Source organism: Lathamus discolor, chromosome 2, assembly GCF_037157495.1.
Source record: "Lathamus discolor isolate bLatDis1 chromosome 2, bLatDis1.hap1, whole genome shotgun sequence".
In the NCBI taxonomy this organism is placed as follows: domain Eukaryota; kingdom Metazoa; phylum Chordata; class Aves; order Psittaciformes; family Psittacidae; genus Lathamus; species Lathamus discolor.
Window position 1 is genome coordinate 104,837,552 of NC_088885.1, and position 22,655 is coordinate 104,860,206.

Here is a 22,655-nt window from a genome sequence, read left to right on the forward strand (position 1 = left end):
TTATAGTCAGCTCAGTCTGCCACTTTGTTGGAATTAGGTAGTTTAATTCAGTCAACTGAACCGTATGGTAACAATTACAAGATTCTGTGACTCAACATCTTAGAAAGAGGTTCAGCATCTTTGTCTTAGGGGCTGGGACACACAGCAATATTCAAATGAACTACACGGGTTACTATCACAGCAGTGCAGATCAGGTTAAAACTTTCCATAAACAAATACTAACTAAGAGAAATTGGAAGTGAACAACATGGATTCAGTTACAAATGTTCGCAGTACTTCAGTGCAAATGGGCCATCGTTAGCCCCCTTCCCCACCATCATGTAGCTTGCAACAAAACTCTCTTCTCTGTCGTATAACAGCAGTGCACTAGCACACTATTTTTCACTTGCAACATCACAATTATTCAACCTAAAGATTCATTAAAACATGCGGAGAAGAAATCACAAATGCCCAAAATAAGAATATGATTAGAATGTAAATCAGCTGAAAGCAATTTGGCACTGTATATATGGAGCCAGAGAAAATAGTCCAAAATTGTAGAAAACGCAAATCACTCAGAATTTGCAGAATTATACTATCAATATTACTTTTTGAACAAAAGTATGCAGCTTGGAGAAAAGTAACTGAATTTATTTTGGACCATTTCAACATACCTTAGCTGCCTTATGTGCTTTCTGACTATGAGGAAGAAAAGGGAGGGAGACTGCCCAATACCGATGCCCATTAGAAACTTGGTAGATAAAAATTACTGCTCTGGGCTATAGAAGCTGGCTTTAGGATAATAAAAAGATTAGCTATGGAAATACAGAAAGCCATAGAATTTTGTCTGCATGGTAAACTACATTTTACTGAAACAATAGTTTTGATATAGGATTTCTGATATTGAAGGAAAAATAAAGCAAATCCTTAATCTGACTGTTCTTGGCTAAACTTATTTAAAAGTTACACTTCTTTTCTCACTTTCTTATTTCTTCCACCCACCTTTTAAAGAAATGCTATTCTTGGGCTTAGAGTAAAATAAGAAAGTTTCATATCATGTTAAAGACTTCCATCACCAAAGATAATGGTTTGTTTGCTTAAGGGGTGAATGGGATGAATTGCAAGCAATACAAAACATTCTTTTTCATTTATTTTCTTCTTACTTTATGGCATTTCCATAGCTGTAATTGGATGTAGTTTTAGCCCTATGGGGCTGCAATTCAGAACAGGAGATCTTTTAAAAACCAGTTGTCCCTGCAAAGGTCCCCTTTTACAGAAAAATTCTCTACACTTATTTGACGTGTTTCTCAAAACTTTCTGTTTTATTGCAAGACTGGGGAAAAAAAAAAAAAAAAAGGAAAAAGGTAGCCCATCTTGTTTCTGATGCTTGCAAGATTTCTGTTTCAACCATACCAAGATTATCAACACCCGTCAGTCAGAGTGGAGATATTTCAATAAAAATGGCTTTCAAATGTACTTTCATTTGCTCAAACTAAAATATACATTTCGTGTGAAATTAATAAATCAAGGTGATTGAAGAATCATGAATAAAATAACAAAGGAAATCAAACAGGCATGTCATGAAATGCAAACATGTCTCCAGTTCAAATACTGCTGTTTTAATACTCCATGACAACGTACCCTTACTTATTTTCTCTAAGGAAGCTGCTGCCTATAAGATGTGTTCAGATTTCAAATGGAGTTCTTTACTTTTATTTTTCCAGAATTTTAAGGAAACATTTACCATGTCACTGAACGTATACTAGCCCTTCTGCCAGGAACAGAAGAGTGCTAAAGCTTTCAATACTAGCACGTGAAGTGTCATTGAAAATACTGTGCTGCTTTTTTACATTGTGTGATACCATGGATGTCTATATAAGAGGGCCTGTCTATTTAATAAGGCCTGTTACAGTAGAAGAAGAGGTAATGGTTTTAAACTGAAAGACTAGATGTGAGGAAGAAATTTTTTACCATGAGGGTGGTAAAATACTAAAACAGGTTACCCAGAGAGGTGGTGTATGCCAAATCTGAGAAACATCCAAAGTCAGAGTTTAAAAAGCCTGATCTGGTTGGACTAGATGACCTTTAAATGTCCCTTACAAACTAAATTATTCTGTGCTTCTATGATTCTACATCTGCTGGAAAAAGAGTCAGTGCAGTAATCCCAAACTAATGAGACAAGCATGAGCCCACAGAAAATGTTAGATACTCTTTGTGGCCAGTGAATACATGATTTCTTTGCCTTTGGAGAAATGTAAGTAAGGCAAAAGAGGAACACACATGTGCTGTGTCTAAGCAGAGAGGAAGGTCAAGTGGATCAAAACATAATTTAACTACTGCTTTTCTGTCTTTTCCTCTCTCTAGCAGTAGAGCACAAGCTCCTGTTTAGCTTTGAAGACTTGCTCTCTTGAGAAAAAGCATATGATTTAACAAGGGTCAGAGATTTGGGAAGTCAAGGATTGAACTCTTGTTCTCTTAAACTGTCAGTTTCCCTGAAGAAAATCAAGGAGATAGCAGCACTCCTCAGCAAACTAATTAAAAGCTTACAGCAGGCTGACAAAGTCCTTGAAATGTGCAGACCTTATAATACCCTGTGGATTCCAGAGGAGGGCCACAAAGATTATAAGGGGCCTTGAGCATCTTCCATTCGAAGACAGGCTGAGAAAGTTGGGGCTGTTGAGCCTGGAGAAGAGAAAGCTGCATGGAAACCTCATATCAGCCTTCCAGTATCTGAAGGGGGCCTATAAGGATGCTGGAGAGGGGCTCTTTGTTAGGGACTGTAGTGATAGGACAAGGGGTAACAGGTTCAAACTTAAACAGGGGAAGTTCAGGTTAGATAGAAGGAAGAAGTTCTTTACTGTGAGGGTGGTGAAGGCTGGAACAGGTTGCCCAAAGAAGTGGGAAATCCTTTCCCGTTAGGGTGGTGAGACACTGGAATCGGTTGCCCAGGGAGGTTGTGAGTGCTCCATCACTGGCGGTGTTCAAGGCCAGGTTGGATGAAGCCTTGTGTTGGATGGTTTAGTGAGAGGTGTCCCTGTCCATGGCAGGGGGGTTGGAACTAGATGATCTTGAGGTCCTTTCCAACCCTAACTATTCTATGATTCTATAAATGCTCAATCCCTGGCAGTGCACAAGGCCAGGCTGGCCAGAGCCTTGGATGACATGGTCTAAGGTGAGGCATCCCTGCCTGTGGCAGGGTGTTTAGAACTAGATGATCTTAAGGTCTTTTCCAACCCTAACTGTTCTGTGATTCTATGATTCATCAATATATGGGAGGGGATGGAGGAAATGGCAGCAAAGTGTCAGCCATAATAACTACTAGAGCTCTCACTTGAAGGAACAGCTAAAAATGGGGGAGTCTGGGAAACAGTAATAGTGATGAAAATGTTTTGAGCAAAAACTTTAACATACTGTAAAATTTTAATGCAACTATAAGCAAAAAAAAAAAAAATCCCACATTTTTCTCACTCACACCTCTCTTTGTCAGTGGAATAGTTGATAAAGCAGTTAAAATAAAATGTAAATTGAGTTTTCCATCTGCCTACTGTGACACCCAATAAGTCAAGACAAATAATGTGTTGCCTTTAAGAAAATTATTCCACCAAACAAACTGTACACCCTACTATTTTTTCTTTTCCTCATAGCCCAGTTTAAAACTCAAGATGACAAGCCTTGTAGAACAAAGTTGAAGGCAAGTATGTTTTTAAGCAAACTCTTTCTACCTTTACTTTAGACATATGTTTATATTCATCTTAGTTTAGCCAACTATAAGAAATTAAATCAGATTAAATATAATTTAAATGTGTCTTTTTAAGGTCATGATACTTTTACCTAGCAAGCACCATTGTTATTCAATTCTAAAATTATCCCTGAACTAAATGGATTTATGCAAACCTATCATCAACTTGTTCTAGTTTTTTTCTGGGTTTGGGTTTTTTTTGTTTTGTTTTGTTTTGTTTTTTGTTAATCATCTAGTTTCTTTAAATTAGTAAATTCCACATTAACTTCTAACCCTTACATCAAAATGACAGAAGATTCTGCAGTTTAACACCTGCAGAAATTTTCATTACTTCTACAAGATTTAGATAACTCTTCCATTAAAAACGCTTAGATCAATGTTTCAAAACATACAGTTCTAAAACTTCCTTTGGGCTGCTATTTATGTACTTTTAAAGACAAACATTTCAGATGAATAAATGTAGTGTGAACAAGAGCTTACTTTTTACAGAAACCACTTTCAATGTCTAAACATGACATTTATTAATGATACACCAATAACAATTTTCACATTGTCCATTATATAGAAGAAATTTTTTAGTACTCAGAAGAAGTGATTTTATCTCTCAGCACAAAACTGACTCTCCCGCCCCAAACAAAACTACAAAGGTAAAAAAATCACCTTAGTGATAAAAAAATGCAGAAGTTCTTTTTACAGTTTCACTTCATAAAAGTGATTGATTGTTAAAATGTCCTTTTATTTGTCAAAAGACACAGCTAAAAAAGAAATTGCTTTTGAAATATAGAATCATAAAATCATAGAATAGTTAGGGTTGGAAAGGTCCTCAAGATCATCTAGTTCCAGCCCCCCTGCCATGGGCAGGGACACCTCACACTAAACCATCTCACCCAAGGTTCTGTCCAACCTGGCCTTGAACACTGCCAGGGATAGAGCATTCACAGCCTCCCTGGGCAACCCATTCCAGGGCCTCACCACCCTAACAGGAAAGAACTTCCTCCTTATATCCAATCTAAACTTCCCCTGTTTAAGTTTTAACCTGTTACCGCTTGTCCTGTCACTACAGTATATAATGTGACATACCTCACTGAGGAGGGAAAGACAAGAAAACTAAACAGATTAAATATCTGAGTCTGTCCTAGTGAACTTCAAGCTTTCTTTTAAGTGCTGTCATTATTGTAGGGAAAGATAGAGACTGAAGGATCTGGTTCAAGAGCATAAAACTCCCAAAATAGACAAAAGAGTTAGAAAATAACTTAGCCTTGTATACACTTACCTGTTAATCTTCTCAATAGTGTTTTGTAGCAATCTCCCACAAAGATCATATATACACCAGTACCACTAGGGAAGATTACAGTAAGATGCAGTCATCCATTGGACTATATGTCCTGATTAATATAAACAAACTACAGGTATTATTGTAAGTCTGACTTTTAGCAAAGAAGTGTGAAGGTGGAGAAAATAGAGGGGAGGAACACAAGAAATTAATGGTCACCTAGTTAATTATAGAATCATAAAATTGTTTTCGGTTGGAAGGGATCTTCAAGAACATCTAGCTCCAACTCTCTTGTCATGGTCAGGGACACCTTCCACTAGACCATGTTACTCAAGGCCCATCCAGCCTGCTCTTGGACACTGGCAAGGATGGGGCATCCACAACTTCTCTTGGCAACTTGGTCCAGTGTCTCACCCCCCTCATAGTGAAGAACTTATGTCTAACATATCTAATCTAAATCTCCCTTGTGTCAGCTTAAAGCCATTCCCCCTTGTCCTGTCACTTCATGCCCTTGTAAAAAGTCTCTCTCCAGATTTCTCCTAGGCCCCCTTTAGGTACTGTAAGGCTGCTACAAGCTGTCTCCAGACCTTTCTCTTCTCCAGGCTGAACAAGCCCAACTCTGTCACCCTGTCTTCATAGGAGAAGCGCTCCAGCCCTCTGGTCCTCTTTGTGGCCCTCCTCTGGACTCATTCAAGCAGGTCCACCTCCCTCTTGTGTTGGGGGACCCAGAGCTGGCTGCAGTACTCCATGTGGGGTCTCACAAGAGCAGAGGGGCAGGATCACCTCCTTTGACCTGCTGGTCATGCTATTTTGATGCAGCCCAGCGTATGGTTGGCTTTCTGGGCTGCAAGCTCACACTGCCAGCTCATGTTGAGCTTGTTGTCAACCATCATCCCCAAGCTCTTCTCCTCAGGGCTGCTTTCATTCTGTCCTCCTCTACGCAGCCTATATTTTTGCTTGGGATTGCCCCCACCCAGTTGTAAGACCTTGCACTTGTCCTTGTTGAACTTCATGAGGTTGGCACTGCCCACTTCTTAAGCGTGTCAAGGTCCTTCTGGATGGAATCCATTCCCTCCAGGTCCCCCATGAGGACCAGGACTTGTAGACATGGGGCCATTCCCATCTGTCTATAAAAAGCATCATCCACTCTGTCTTTCTGGTTGGGCAGCCTTTAGCAGAATGTCTAGGTGATTATAACATCACCTAGTTATGCTCCTTTCAAAAAAAATGGGTTAACTGTAACGTGCTACATTATTCTTTGTCTTTAAATGCCTGTTTGGTTTTTGGGTTTTTTTCATTATGTGTGACTATAATGAGTCCTCATATACTCAGTAAGTGTTTAGCTGACCTGAACGGGGAATTGATAAATCCATTACTCTCAGAGTAACAAAGTCCACTTTGTTTTATTATTATTCTTTTATACTAGAAAACAGAATATACCGTTGCAGAACAAATCACATCGTCAGTCCTTTAATGAATTTTGTTCTAGGCTATCATGCCTAATAGTACAATCCTGGATTTATAACTCATTTATGAAGTTAGCTGGAGGCAATGAGCTGGTTGTTAAACTTTCAGTGTAGGGAGAGAAGGAAAGGTTAACTGACAAAGTTATGCCAGTCAAAGTGCAGTTGTGAAAACCATCCGGCTGTTGTTAAAAATTCTAAGTAGTTAGGTTGATTCTTCTCAGTTCCCAGGAGACAAGAACTGGAATCTGAAATCCAAAAATCACAGCTTGTAGTGACTGCCAGTACTGATAGCAGTATCAGCAGACAGATGAAAACTGTCTTTGTGGGTTATGACATCTAACATCTCCGGTTATACGCAGGAACAGCTTGTTGACAAGAAATATTGCACTCTTCCTTGGTCCACCCTTGATTAACACAGGGGTGAAGACAGCATTCAGACATGACTGTTTTGTACTATTATAGGTTTCACACCTGAAATAACTCAATATACTGAATATAGGTAAACGATGGCTTTTAGTAATATCTTCCTAACTTGGAGCTCCTCTACTAAGCCACAGTATTAAGATTTTCCTAAAAGTGAGCATGTCATAAGGTCCCAAATGGCCTTTGGTTTCCTGTACTAGGAAACCAGCTAGCACACAGCAACATTTGAGACTGAAAATCTGAATCACTAGTAACACTAAAACAAGCAGGCTCAGAATAAAATCCACACAACATATTATTGCAGGTGTGGTTCTGCCTTCATGCTTCTTCTTGGTTCAGCAAGTCTTAGTGTCATGGGACTGTTTTTCATATTGCCTCTAGGCTTCTCTTCTACTCCAGAAGTTGCCCATTTTCTCCTGGAATAAATCCATATCCATCTTTTCACCTCTGAAGCCTACCTACACGCTTTCTTCATGCTCTTTGTTGAAGTCTTTCAGTTTATTTGTATTACAGTCTCCAGCTGGCTGTCTTTCTTATTCCTTTTAGAGGGCAGAATATAGTAAGCAGAAAACAGGTTTCTGCTTCAACATGTTTAGTTGGTTTTGGGAAGGGACCTCCTTTCTCTCCTTTGGGAGAGCTCTACCTGGCCCAGACTCCAGCAAATTGAATAAGGCAAAACCACAACTCTTTCACATCTCTGTCATCCAATAGGAGACACAGTACCCACACATCATGCTGCAGGCTGATGTTGTGATATCAGTTTTATTTACCATTAAATCCTTGCAATTTTAACATATGCTGTTTTCTTGTGTCATTTTCTTCTTAAGCTGAGAACAACTCTGTCACACAGAAATATGAGAAGAATTTTACTTTCAAGCCTGAGAAGAGAGGCAGGACTCAATTCATCTAACTAATCAGAGTGGTATGCATTGCCCTTTGAGCAGGTTGCAATAGGAGTACTTTGTAGGTACTAGGTACATGGGCAATTGAGTGCCCTTCAGAATCGGTACATATTTATATATATCATGAGTCTGACGTAACTTTAATAATTTATTACACAAACATGGTTTTTGTCTAGCAGGATTGATGGGTGAGGTAGTTTATTAAGTGAAAAAAAAGAAGATATAGGAAAATCAGAGTAAAAAAGAAAACCTGTTCTGAAATATTTTTGTTCAAAATTAGGATATATCCAAACTATATTTCTTTTCCTGATTTTCTCCCATGTCTAAATCAATTTAGCTTAATTGTTGTGCTTTAATACAATGCTTTCGGTTTCACCCCCTAAAAAAAAAAAAAAAAAGTTCTTAATTTCTCTAAGAAAAGTCAGGCTTTTATGTTTTTTAGTTAGTGAAATATAGCGGAGGTTGGATAGTGTACAATCAGTTATCCTCGAAAATCTTTTTCTTCCTTTCATGTACTAACAATATGGTGGCAATTGTTTTAAAGAATCAGTTTTAAAAAAATGCATGTTAAGTCCATGTTTAATTTGCAGCTAAGGGACATACCATTTACCTTTTCCTCATGGTATGCTTAAGTGCTACCCAGATGCTCTTTAACTTTATAATATCTTTTTAGCTTCCCAACTGAAGGCTTAAAACCTTTGCTCCCTAAGTATATATGGCTTCTTTTCCTTGCCAAAACCAAAATGCAGTGTAAGAATCCTACACTAGTTGACTTCTTGAATTGCTTAATCATTTCCATACTAAGAACCCAGTCTTTTAGGTTGCCTTTGTGAAAGAGCTTACTTGTGAGCAATTCTGTTATAAAAAGTGTTTTAAACTGTGTGTGGAGCTGACCCAGGTTCCATCACTGTTGTGACAGAACTGTATTGAAATCAGTGTTGTGTCACTTCCACCTGCTGCAGATTCACTCTGAGGTTGACAAGTTCCATACCTACAAGATGAATGCATACACTGTACATGCCAGATGAGTGTGCTTCAGCTTCCAGAAACAAATCTGTAGCTAAGAGAAATGGTGATGCTTATTTTAAAAGAAACCATGAGCAAGCCAGAGAAAGAGAAAAAAAAAAAAAACCAGGCAAGTATAAGATTCAGACACACTTTTACCCTTGTAAATTAATGGGAGAAATCTGACTTGCACTTACCTATCACTAGCCTAGTGTAGTATTATATGGTCAAATGTACAAGCTGGATATGGTAAAACAGGGAGATTCTTTTCAAATCTGGGCCTGATATGCTCTCCTAGGCCTTCAAACTCTGAAGACTTTGCAAATGCAAGACAGGTCTCTTCTTGAACCAGTAATGACATTCCATAAAAGCACTACAAAATATTATCTGACGATTCATTAGTTTGCTTCACTAGCTTTCCTGGAAATCACTTAGCAACAGAACTCCCCAAACACACACATACATGTCATTAAATAAAGAGAAATGGCTTTCAGCTCTAAGAAGGTCATCAAAATCATAATTAAAGTAAAATGCATTACCATGTTGAGCTCATTTGTAATTAAAAAACAGATTTATGAGAGATGTAGCTATTAATTTCAAACATATTTATCTTATAACTCTCTTCTCATTTTCATTTGTCTCAAGATTTGGAAACAAAGAAGTATTAAAGAGTAAATTAAGTAAGTATGAGGAAAACAGCATCATGGAGATATATGGAAATTAGCATTGTTTAGTTCAAAGAAATAACAACAAAAGCATATGCTGGCATCAAGCAGACACTGCAAGTTAATAAGGAACATTTCTGATTCTACATTTGAGAGAGGTCAGTCTCCAAAAGTGCTTTCATATGTTTAGTTTACTCAGCACTCAAAACTCTGAATGAGAAAAAAATCTCTATTTAAAAAAAAAAAGCTCTAAATTAATAAATATGAAAATGATTATGGATTTGGGAAGTTGGCTTGTTTCTACTATCTCCACTTTTCCAATTCTGCCTCTGAACACATCAGCCAATTCATGCAATTTCAAGTCTCCAATCTAGCAAAAAAAGAAGAGTTTTGTTTCTTTTACCATGTTTCAACACTTTCAATTTTACACTCCACCATTGAAAAGGGTCCTGTTGGAGATGTATCTGCATTTTAACTAAAACATTCTGAAAGTGTGACCTTCATTTTTCTTAGCAAACTCCTTGCTAAATACAAACTCTTAGTTTTGCTTCATTTATATCAACTGCTTGACAAGCAGGTGTGACTTAGTAATTGGAAACTCTTGATCACTAATGATTGCTGTGATGTATCTCTGCAGCTTTTCTGAGATCCTCAGCAGTATAGAGAACATTAAAAATAGCCAAGCTGTTTATATCTAAGGAATTGCTTTGCAACAGTAGGATTTGTACAGTACAAGCATTTTTTTGCTGAAGCAAAAAAGAATTGAATTAATGCAGAAGCCACATTAACGTAGATTTACACATGTTTTGCATTTAGAAACAGCCAGCTAATGCTGTAGGAAGATCAATAGGATTGGACTGCTTTGAATTTTTGCAACTTCCATGATGTAGTCCAAGTTGTTTATTACCTGCACTATGGTCTCTAGTCTGTAGATACAATCTAATGTCTCTCTCAGATACTTGTTCCTCTTCTTTGTGTGTTCGAAAGCATTATATTAGATGTAGGGCCATTAATCTATAGTTTTAGTTTCAGAGAAAAGTGTTGGACACTCACTATTAGAATTATTTGAAGCAGATCCAAATGAGAAAACTAAAATACTTTTGTGAATCTAAAATATTTGGGTTCGTTAGGGGAGAATCTTTGTGCAGCCTGATAACTGATGACACACTGGAGTTCAGGAGTTCGGTGATACCTCCTACATTTAAGTGCTGATTTCCAATCTAGCTTGGAGGAGTAATGATGTTATCTATCTGAATTGAGAAAATAACCTTTATTTCCTCAGATTGACTCTAATGTGCACCACTTCTAGGTGCAGCATAAAACATAGGACTTGGAATTATATTTCCATTGTCATTGTTAGCTAGAATAATGTAAAAGGAAGAGAGAAGAAAGCACTTGTATGTTCAAGGATAGCCTAAAAATGGGTAAATTAGATGCTGGGATAAGGTGCCTGAGCCTTCACCAGAACTGCATGAATACTTTTGCACCCAGTAAATCTGCTTCTAGAATGGACAGTCCCGGAGAGATAGTAATAATGCCTAACACCTGCATCTGCCATGAAATATAAGACCTTGCTAGAACTTTAATCTCTGGGGAATGCAGTGAAAAAAATGCTCAAAATGGCTTTGCATGAGGCCAGCTTGCACATATAGGGTTTTATTAGGTTCACTCCAAACTACAAAAATCAGCTTCCTTAACTTGAAAGCAGAACAGCTGTGCTTATAATGTTTAGTCTAAAAACAGTAGCTGTAGATGGCACCTATTCCCTAATACTTCGTATGAATGACACAATCAGCAACTGAAGCTACCCCAAAATTAAGGAATTACTGTAATACTAATTTAATCATATCATGATTATATTATTTTATCATGAATTCTTATTTGCATTAATAATAAATACATAATAATTTAATTACTACACTTTTAATTGCCACTTTTCTTCAGAAATTGTGACTTTGGGAAGAGATCTTATTCAAATTAAATTATTCAACAAGCAGACTTCTGTACCAATTGATTGTGATTTTTTTTTAAATAATGTTTCTATTATTTATGATTTTTTAAAAAAGATAGTTCTATTATTTAGAGTTTTCTACTCTTACTATCATCTCCCTAACATCACTCTGTAGACTTCTGTTTCAGTCTAGGTGAAATCTGCACGTTATCTGTAAGGATTGTAATTCAAAATATCGATACTGTGATAAATGTTACTGTTTTCACAAACAGCTTCTCAAATTTCTTTCCCATTATGTGGAGGACAAGAAGGGAAAATAATTAAACATTCACTTAAAGAAAAGCTTTACATCCTAGTTTTTATAGAAAAATGTGGACTACAAGAATCCGTTCTCAAATGCAGAGTAAAAGTATTCAAGTTCATGTATTTCATGCAACTTATATTGTATTGCATTTAGTACACAATGTTCTGTGTATCAAAAAATAAAATTATTCATTTTCAGAGCTTATTAAAATTGCAGTTCTAGTCTATAAAGAAACTTGTAAAAATAGCATCATAGGAATACATTTTAAATGTGTCTAGTAAATCTGAGATGAATATCGATGTTTAAAAGAGGGGAAGAGAAGAAACCTTTCAATTGACAGGCATATTTGTCTTCAGAAATGAATTTACATTCTTAGTGAAGTATCGAATGTTGTTTAGTTTTTTCATTTTAATTTTCAAGGACTACTATGCACTCCTTCAACTGACAGCCATCACCTGTCATTCTTAAACTGATCTCTTTCCTTCCAAGGAGACTTGCAGCATCAGACCAGTCACATGAATGCACGGTACCTTGCACAAAGTCTATCTATCATTAGACTGCTATCATCAGTTTCTTCTACCTCAGAATATCCACCTTGCTATTAATTCTCCTATCTACCTTTTTAGCTATTATATATCACAACAGAGCATTGATGATAGCATGAATGAGTAAAGCCATCAAAGAAAAAAGTAAACACTGTGTATAAGTATTTATATGGTGTTGCTTTAAGTCAGTCAAATTAATTCTTCGAGTTTCATGAAACATTTTTGCTTAACACACACATTAACTTACATTTGATCCTGGCTTTGGCTTTGCTTAATCTCAGTTGTTCTTTCTCTAAATTCAACTTGAAGACTGGGAGGTTATGAGCTGTTGAAAGGTTTCAAGCTCTAAGATGTCGGATTTCTAAGAAGCTTTATATATATGAATCTAATATAAGTCATTTTGATGTTGTAAGCATGTGCCTTTTTGGAGTCGGAGATTGATGTTTTAGCACATGCAGCATATCTTGATAACGTTTTTGTAAAATAGCTAAACACAAGAAGTTCACTAAATTAAGGGTGTCCTGTGAGCTGAAATAAGTAATGGAGGGTCTGTAATTACAGACAGATTTTTCAGTCTTGTTAGCTTGAACCTGACCAGAAACATCTCTAAGGAGATTTTTTAGTTTCTTTAGTGGGTTAAACAAAAAAAGGAACCTACCTAAAACACAAGTTTCTTCTTCTAAATATTGCCCTCAAGTGTTTATACTGTGTCCTGATTGCAGTTCCCAAGAAAGTATTCTCCTAAATACATTAGACTTCTCTGAATCAGTTTCATATCCAATTACACGTTCCTTAGTTCTCCTAATCGGGAATGCTAAACTGCTGCACTCTGGATACTGTCCACTGAAGGAAAAAGGCTTTGTAAAGCAGACAAATGACACCTAAAAATCAACTTCAGGAGGTGTTGGGGTGACATGAGGTATAGGGTTTGGGTTGTTTCTTCTCCTCCCCCCAAGCTTTCTAGATCAATGCATTTGGGATGACAACAAACTAACATCAGTGTCTTTTAACTGAAGACTGTTCATAAGTATGAAAATAACTGTTCACTTGGTGCCCCAGTTTTTTCTGTTGTTTGAATTGTTCTAAGGGCCACATGGGCTGTGGGTAACTTATCTACAATGGAAGCAGTATTAGAAACAAGTAGTTTTCACATAAAGGCAGGAGAAGGAGAGGGCTTCAATTTTGCCCTTCAATTTTGGCTAAAGCCAAATTGTCATGACCATTTGTTTTAAGAAACAAATGCCTAGTCTAACAGGGTCATATCTAGCTATACCTTCCACATCATGGAATATGGCAGAAATGTAAAATCATCATTGCTTCCTGGATTTAGGTGAAATTAAAGCTGGAGATGATGATGGAAAGATTAGAAAGGCTGAGAGAGGTGGTACTGCTCCTCTTGAAGTAGGAAGATTCAGTGGGATCTTGTCAATGTATAGAAATATCTGAAGGGAGTGTGCAGAGGACAGAGAAAGGTTCTTTTCTAGTGGCCAACAATAATTATCTAGCTCCTTTTATAAATAATAGCCCATGTATCATCCCAAAAATTTTTGTCAAAACCTTTCTGAATGCCCTGGTGCAAATAGGCTTTTTACCTACCATTAGGTTCAGCTGAGTGCTGGCACATGACTACGTAAAACAAATGAAAGGATGGTTAAATAAAAGCTTTATTTTTGATAAGAGAATGAGCTCTTAAACACCAGGATTTCTTGTTCACCTTCATGCTTCCCAAATATTGCCTAATCTTTCTAAAAATGCCACTGAAGTTTAGATCCTCACCTGCAAAGTCCTGGTTGTTTCTTTCAGCCTTTTTTATTATTATAACATGAAAAACAAGTACTTTTAGTCTATAAAGAATGTTACCAGAAAAGTATAATTTTATACACATACACGTATATAGTGATATAAGACAATAATATCTTGAAAAATATCTCAAAGATAGAAACAATCTGTTAGAGCATGTGATACTATCTCATTAAATTTTCTGTGGCAGATTAAGCCAAATGGCTATGTATAGAAACATTATCTGAGCTGGAAACTGCTTGGAACAGTGTTAATTAATTAATTAATTAACAGTGGTGATTAATTAACAGTTGACTTAGTAAGGAGGGCAGGAGGCTTGGAAGGTGACAAAGAACTTGAATAAACAAGCAGGATACGAGGGCAAAGTTCCTGGGTATGAACTTGGTTTAGGCTATGAAGTAAAAAAAAAAATAAGGAACCGGGTGATTTGAAAGGTATAATTCAACTTTCAGTGCAGTTATTGTTGCATTTTTATTTGCACTCTGGACTAAACTCACATTTTATGTAGGTTTAAAGTGAAGGTACTAAGCAAAATTTATGAAATATGACAGATAAATGGACAAACCGAAGCAAAGGAAGACAAGAACAGCTAAGTTTTACCTGTTTTGCACACCAGGCATACCAAGGAATGTAGCAAGGCAGCGAGGGGCAGAGTGTATGATTACCACCAGGCCTATTTCACCAGCTCAGTATAAGACAGTCTTTACTGTCATTTGCCTGCATAAACAAATATAGCTTTAGTGATAAATCAACAGCTTCTTCCATCTCTGCAGAATGTATCTCTCGGAGTCACTCATTCACTGCAATATTAAAATAGATCACATATAAAATGTCTGTGCTGTGAATATATTTTTTTTAAATTGTCCTTTATGTCTGATGACAGGAATACAAGTTTCAGACTATTCTTTGGCTTTGGTGTTTTCTCTCCAGGCTGCTGTCTTTTGGGATAGTACTTTAGCAACACATCATATCACCTTGTATTTCTCTATGACTGCTACTAGCTTTTTTTTCTTGCCCAAACCCCCCTTTCTCACATTCAGCATGCATTAAACATAATAAAAAAATCACGTGTCAAATTCAAGGAGCTGTTACAGCAGCACTTATACCCAAACTTCTCGTGCGTGATATGTAACAGGGAGAAAAGACTTACTGCATAGTAATTTTTAGATGATTCTTTAAAAAAAAATCTTGTTCGTGTGGCTTAAATCTACCCATGATGAAACAGATGTCTAAGAATGCATTGGCAGCATGTTGATATATTACATATAAAAAAATCATTGTTCTCATTCACTTTAAAAGACATTTAGGCATTTTAACTAACAGACCTGATTAATGATGGCATTAAAAGTGGTTTTGGGTTTTTTTGCTCAGAATGCTGACATCTTCCAGGACTGCCAGATAAAATGTATTTCAAACAAGAAATGGGCCCAGCTGCACACCATAAAGGAAAGCTTTATTGTGGGTGTCCCAGTCTTTCTGCAATCATCGGCTTGCATTTGCTTGGTAGCAAGATAGAATTCATTAGAACTGGTGTGGAGAAATACAGTTTTATGGATAACTCAATTATGAAGTGGGTACGTGGCCTTTTACTTTTAAAGGCAAGTAGCTGCAAATTCTCTTTGAATAATAGTGGAGCCCCAGCTGAGCAGCAATCTTTATTACAAAGATTTCCAGAGTTTTAGATTTTTTAGTATTCCATCACTGACCCTTTGACATCTTTTACTAAGGTGGTCTAGAAAGTAATAAAAGAACCTGAGGACTACCACAATTTGAATTTTAAATTATATTTTCCTTTTCCTACTATTGCAGTGAAATTCATTTCTTAGGAGCTGTTAAGATTTTTTCATATGGAACCCCTTTTGTATAAGATCACAGACTATGGTGTTCAAAATCCAAGCCTTCAGCCACATCTCTTGAAATTAGTAACATACTCTGCAGTAACCCCAGATCCAGACCAGATATCACTATGCAATTGAAAACAATGGTATCAGAAAGGAAAGGTAAAACTTACTTGGAGTTGAATAACTTGGACAAAGAAACAAAGACTTTTTCATCTGGGGGAGTGTCTTGACATGGCAAGTATCTTAGGGCTCTGGCAGAAGGGAGAAAATCATTTGTGCACTACAAGAAGACAGAAGGTATAATAAATGACAGAGTAAACTTGGTCAATACTGGAATGGTATCATTATCAAAACCTAAAGTCAAATGTGTTTAAGATCCGTCTCAACCAGTAATAGCAAATCTACATAAAATGAAATGCTTTGCCTAAATCTGGAAGAAAGTAGAGATGGTTTAAAGACCTCACCTTTGAAAGACAGAAAATATTTATGCCACATATAATAACCAACTTTAGTGGGCCCAGAAAAAGCCAGTACAATTAAACAACAGAATAAAAGAGCATATATACATATATATGTATCTCCCTTAAACAGAGAGAAAAGGAAGTCAAGTCTGAGGAAAACAGGAGTGATCTTAAACAACAGGTATTTAAATTCTAAAAATGCATAATAAAAATAGTTTGAAATACAATTTTTTAAGGGAATAAAAATACTAAGAAAAAATTTTTCGAGCACATTAGAAGCAGAAAGTTTGCCAAGTAGCCAAGACTGATAGCTAAAGATGCTCGTAGGGAAAATAAGACCATATCAGGAAAATTAAATCATTCTTTCTTCAGGATTCTTTAAAGAATTGGTCAAGAACATTCCCATAGTAGACTTTTCCCACATGGGTGCAAATTAGGAAAATTCTCAAACTGAAGAGCCATTGAAAAGTTTTCAAAAGAAAAGCTTTTAGTGATAGATTCCCGAGATTAGCTGGTACTAATCAAGTGTTTCAAAAGGAATAGCTACAAGAAATAGTTAAAAAGCTAATTGTGTTCTGTAACCAATGGCTTTGCTGAGGGAATGAGGCTCAGAGAAGAACTGGGGAAACTACGGGCCAACAAGGCTGGCTTCTAAATTGGGTAATCTTGTTGCAAATTGTAATAAAGGGAACTGGATATGTGAACAGAAAGCAGATAATAGAGAAGCAATGTGGCTTTGGAGGAAGTATGGACTTGTAGATCAATGAAAGTTCTTCAAATGAACCTATAAAACCGTATGAAAAAAAGTTACGGAGTTGAGAGAGTGCACCTGTATATTGCATTTGGATATTGACAGGTTTTTATGCAATCCTTCATCAAGGGTCTTGTAGACCTATGCTGTCATGACAAGAAAGAGATTTTATTGTTGACTAATAATGGACTAACAGGTGGAGAAAAAACAGTAGGAAAATTACAAGTTGACATAATTCAGAGGGGTTGCAGTTGACATCCTTCAGAGATTTCTATTGGCATATAGAATCATAGAATCATAGAATAGTTAAGGTTGGAAAGGACCTAAAGATCATCTAGTTCCAACCCCCCTGCCATGGGCAGGGACACCTCACACTAAACCATCCCACCCAAAGCTTAATCCAACCTGGCCTTGAACACTGCCAGGGATGGAGCATTCACAACCCCCCTGGGCAACCGATTCCAGTGTCTCACCACCCTAACAGGAAAGAATTTCCTCCTTATATCCAATCTAAACTTCCTCTGTTTAAGTTTTAACCCGTTACCCCTTGTCCTGTCACTACAGTCCCTGATGAAGAGACCCTCCCCAGCATCCCTATAGACCCCCTTCAGATCATAAATGACAGTTTGCTGATTGAAAAAAAAATCAGTTTAGTTTAAATTAAACTGACTACAATGAGTTTCAGGAGCACTTCATGATTCTGGATCATTTGCAATAAATGTCAACTGAAATAAAGTGTTGACAAACACAAAGTTACACATATAAGGAAAATAAGCGCAAAGTAAGTGTCTGTAAAGAATTAGCTGAATTAGACATTACTGCTAAGAGATTCAGGAGTCATTTTGAATAGTTCTTTTTTGAATGACAGCTCTGTGTTCAGCAGGGGTCTGAAGGCAAATTGAATGTAGAGATTTAGATGAGACAGTAGGAAAAAATTCTTTTGTGTGACGGAGGTGAGATACTGGAACAGGTTGCCCAGAAAAGCTGTGGCTGCCCCATCCCTGGCAGTGTTCAAGGCCAGGCTGGATGGGGCTTTGAGCACCCTGGTCAGTGGAAGGTGACCCTAGCAGGGGGATTGGAACTAGATGATCTTCAAAGTCCTTTCCAACCCAAACCATACTACTATATTTTTTGATGGATAAATGGAGTTCTAAATAACAACAGTCAAAAATTGTGTGGTATACACAGCTTTGAATATAATGTAAAATTCTTCTGTCCTTCTCCCTCTGTTGTCCATACGCCCTCCGCTCCAGCCCAAGGAAGAAAATTATAGAAATGGTAAAAATTAGAAAGGAGAACAATGAGGCAAATATATGGACAGATAAATGTTTTAAATTAGTATTTAGAATTCCTTTAGAAAAAGAGTGGAAAATAGAAGTATATAAGAGAGATCATATTAAGTCATGCACAACATGGAGAAACTGAATGGAAAATAATTCTTCCCTACTTAATGTGATACAGAAACTAGGTTCATTACATGAAATTCTTAGAAAGACGTTGCAAAACAAACACAAGATTAGAAAATGCCTTGATTGGATATAAATATTATAGAATTTATTGTCACAAGATGTTGCAACTATCTGAAATACATTCTATGACTCTATGATTCACTCATTTCTAATTGCAGTCCTGCTTTCTTTCCATTGAACATTGTTTAAATCCTTTAAAATAGTTGGAGTGAAATAAGGTGTCTAGATAAGCTATATAAATGAAGAGAACCTTGAAAAAATCACTTGTGTTTCATATCGTTAGGCTGCCAACCATGTCAGCTTTCCTGAATTGGTCATGAAACAGATGTGATTGTGTGTACCATGCAGTCCTATTATTCTTTGGCTGTTGTTGGTAATATGTTCCAGCAGTTTCAACAGAGGTCAGGACAGTGACAAAAAGGACAGTGGAAATCTGCACATAAATGGACTAAGAGTTTGCAAGTATCCTTCAAGCATGAAATAGTGTTTGAGAGAAAAAATAAATATTTCCTATAGTGTATATGTCCCCTCATACTAAAGTACAAACTGTCACATCATGAAACAAAGTATCAATATTTTTGTTTTTACATATTTTCAGTGTGGAAAATAATTTTCAGGGTCCCGCATGTGATTTGGTCTTATGTGTTATCAGTAGGCAGAGGGGTAATGCTTGACTGCAGCGCTGTATTTGTACCATAAAATTGTCACATTGTCAGATAATGAATTACAGCCGTTCAAGCCTTAGCCTATGCTTTTTGTACTATAATATAGTTGTGCTTGAATATAGGGTGTTAGTACGTTAATGCAAGTTAAGAGAAGCTAAGTAAAAAGAGGTCATATAAAGTCATTGAGAAGCATATAGAAGCATACCAAGTACATACAAAAGTATACTGCGTACATACTAAAAATTATACAGGAGTCATATTTCTCTATTTGATTTAAGTTTTATACTTTAAGTTTTATAATATAAGTCAACGCTATATTGAGGACAAGTCTTGAGGCAGCAGCAAAGTACTCAGGTTTTCAACATGAAGCTGGCCACCATTTTGTGCAAACTTGGTAGGGGTGGCTCCTCTATTAACATATTTAAGTTACCCATCACTGAAGCTCGAATGCAATCATCATGAAGTATACAGAGGTGTAAAAAGGAAAAAACCGTGCTCTTTCCACTCTTTGAATAATAATGCTCTTTAAAGTTGCTCAAAGACTCAGAAACATTAAGCAGCCTTTAGTCTGGTTGGTTAAAGAAAAAAAATATCACAGAAGACATCAATAACTCATGACAAAGATATGCAGTTTGTGTTGCTAAGCATAGAATGAATGTCACAGGAATGCCATTAGATATGTTAGTACGAAAAAGCTTTTCCTTGCTGAAACTACTCTGAGGCTAAAGGGGAAAAAGCAGTCTCCAACAGCATAAGACTAGCATCTTTCACAATTACTTATTTAAGGCAAATCTTCAAAAACAATAACAAAAAAAAAAAAAAAAAGCAACCAAAAAACTGAAGAAAGAACCTGTTCTTCCAGCAGAGATAGTAACCCACATTCAAAAGAGAGAGAGTGAAATCCCAGTTCTGTGGAAGTCAAAGATGAAGATTCTACTGGCTCCACTGCAGTAACCATTTAATCCATGGACAGTTTCAGAAGGTTCCTTTTACTAGGATTAGAGATAACATGCACAGGGTTATGGCACCATCCAAAGATGTGCACATATAATTTACATTATCTTAAGCAAGCGTAGCGTGGATATTTGAGATGTCAGTGCAGGTCTGTATGTGTGGGATTAAAAAGAAAAGCTTACGTTACAACCCTGAGCCCGAGAGACTTTTTTTTTTATTTGCTTTCCCATTCATGTGCTGATCAAATCTACTCCAGCCAACATGGGAAATTTCATGAGCTCCTTTGCAGAAAAAATCTATTTTTTTTCTATTTAATATAACTCCTAGCTGCAACATGAAATTGGTGATATGCAGTCTGGAAAGAGCACTTAGTAAAGATAGCCATGGGATCCTCTCTGTGGAGACTTCTCTCTTACGTCTCTCCCATACAAAGGAGTTCTCAGGTAATGATTAGAGGCAGAATAATTATATAATTGCTGTGTGATATAGTAAGTGTTTATTCTGGCTAATTTATTTTTTAAACAAAGTTAATAATTTACAACCAGCACATAGTCATTTCTCTTAAACCTGTGTGAGCAATCAGGAGACAATTTGAAAAGAGCTCTCATGGATGATACACACTGTTATGCACAATACTTGTCATTTTTGTTTGCAAATGATAAATTATGCAAAGAACTTCTCACTGCGGTCATGTGGTTGCTTAATGTGTCAGTGAGATAGCAGTTTTATTTTTTTACTGGATCGCTAAATGTAAGATGAACCTAAGGTGTTAAATATATTCAATATGGGTTATTTTTCCTTAGCCCTGAAAAGAAGAAGAAAAAAAAAAAAAATCAAGAGAAGGAAAATATACTAATAGATATACTTCCAAAACAAAAATAGAAAAGAATTCTGGAACTATGATATTGATGGGTTTTTTCCTATGTAAGTTGAGTCTGAGGGAATTGTCCTTTGTATATGACAGGCGATATAAAGTTTATAATTCAGTTTTAAGATGATCACAGGTAACTGCTGTATATATTCTCGCTTTTAGACAAAGGAGAACATGAAAAATAAGTTGCTCTCTAAAATATCCACTCTCAGGCTTTTAAACAGTCACAACATGGTAGCAGATTGATAAAGGTAGTTGTTCAACTGTGTTGACCCCAACTGCTTCAGCAGAAATAGGAGTTGCAGTGCACGTTTGCATATGCAATAAGATAGGATAATGAGTTCTTGCACATGAAGCGAGTTATGATAAGGAAAGAGATACCTGTTTGCAAATTGTAGAGACATGTTTATATCTGAAAGAGCTAAAAAGTGGGAGACACTAGTTAAACTCCATGTCCCTATCTTGTTTTTTCAACAAAGTCTGGCCATTTGCAGGGGTGGGTAGAATACATAGATATCAGAAATTTGTATGTTTATGTGTGTCTCTCTCTCTTTCCATTAACATCTGAATCTCTGTTAATCAGTCTTTGAGTACGCTTTGGTGAGGTGACATCGAAGATTGTTTGGATGTTAAAACATTTCATTTATTGTTAAAAAGAGGAAATATTTCCTTTTTTTCAACAACTAGAGTACCTCCAAGCCTGAGTATCTCACCAGCTCCTTCTAAATTTTTCCTTGCACTTGGGAACTATATTGGTTCTCTAAACTTTTCTCTTGTGGCACATTAGCCTCCTCCTACCCATGCTATATGTCTTGCTGGCACAAAAAAAATCTTGATGCAACTGCAATGGATAAATCACATGCTATAACAAAAGGACCTTTGGGTACTGTAGTTTATACAGGTTCTTAAAATGAAGTAAACTAAAGCAACAAGAGTGTTTTTAAAATCGTGTAGCTGTTCTCTATATCATAGCTTGAAAAATAGTTTGGAGAGCATCCAGAACTGTTCTGCTAAAATATTTTCTTTTTTTTTTTTTACCTTAATATGTTGGTACCTGATATAATGAAATGTTGCACTTTTTTAAGAAGCATTTGGAAATGCTTATGGTAAATTATCCAGGAATTCTAAGGTCTATCATCTTATGGTACATCAGGTGCAAGCACAATATGTTGCATGTTTATGGGTTGTTAATGATGCAAAGTTTGAATTAGGTTTTGATAAGGAGCTGGGTTTTCCCAATCTTTTACCATACCTGGCTGCGGTTTAGGATATAGTCAATCATACATAGTTTACAAATCACAGTTTCAAAACATCCCCTTTTGGAAAAGAAGGAAATTAAGAAAATAACTTATGAGTATTGGAGAAATATGGGTGGTAAGCAGTAAATAAAACAAAACAAATGCTTCCAGTTTGCTTTAGCTTAATTTTACTTTGCCTGAAGTTACATTTTAAAAAATACAATTCAAGGCAAATATACTTTTGTGCTGGCAGACTGTATTTTTCCTTGCATGTTTTTTTCACTGCTTTCCTCTTCAGGGCATGTAGCATGCGGACTCAGTGGTCCAGCTCTTTACAAATGCTGCAAGCAGTA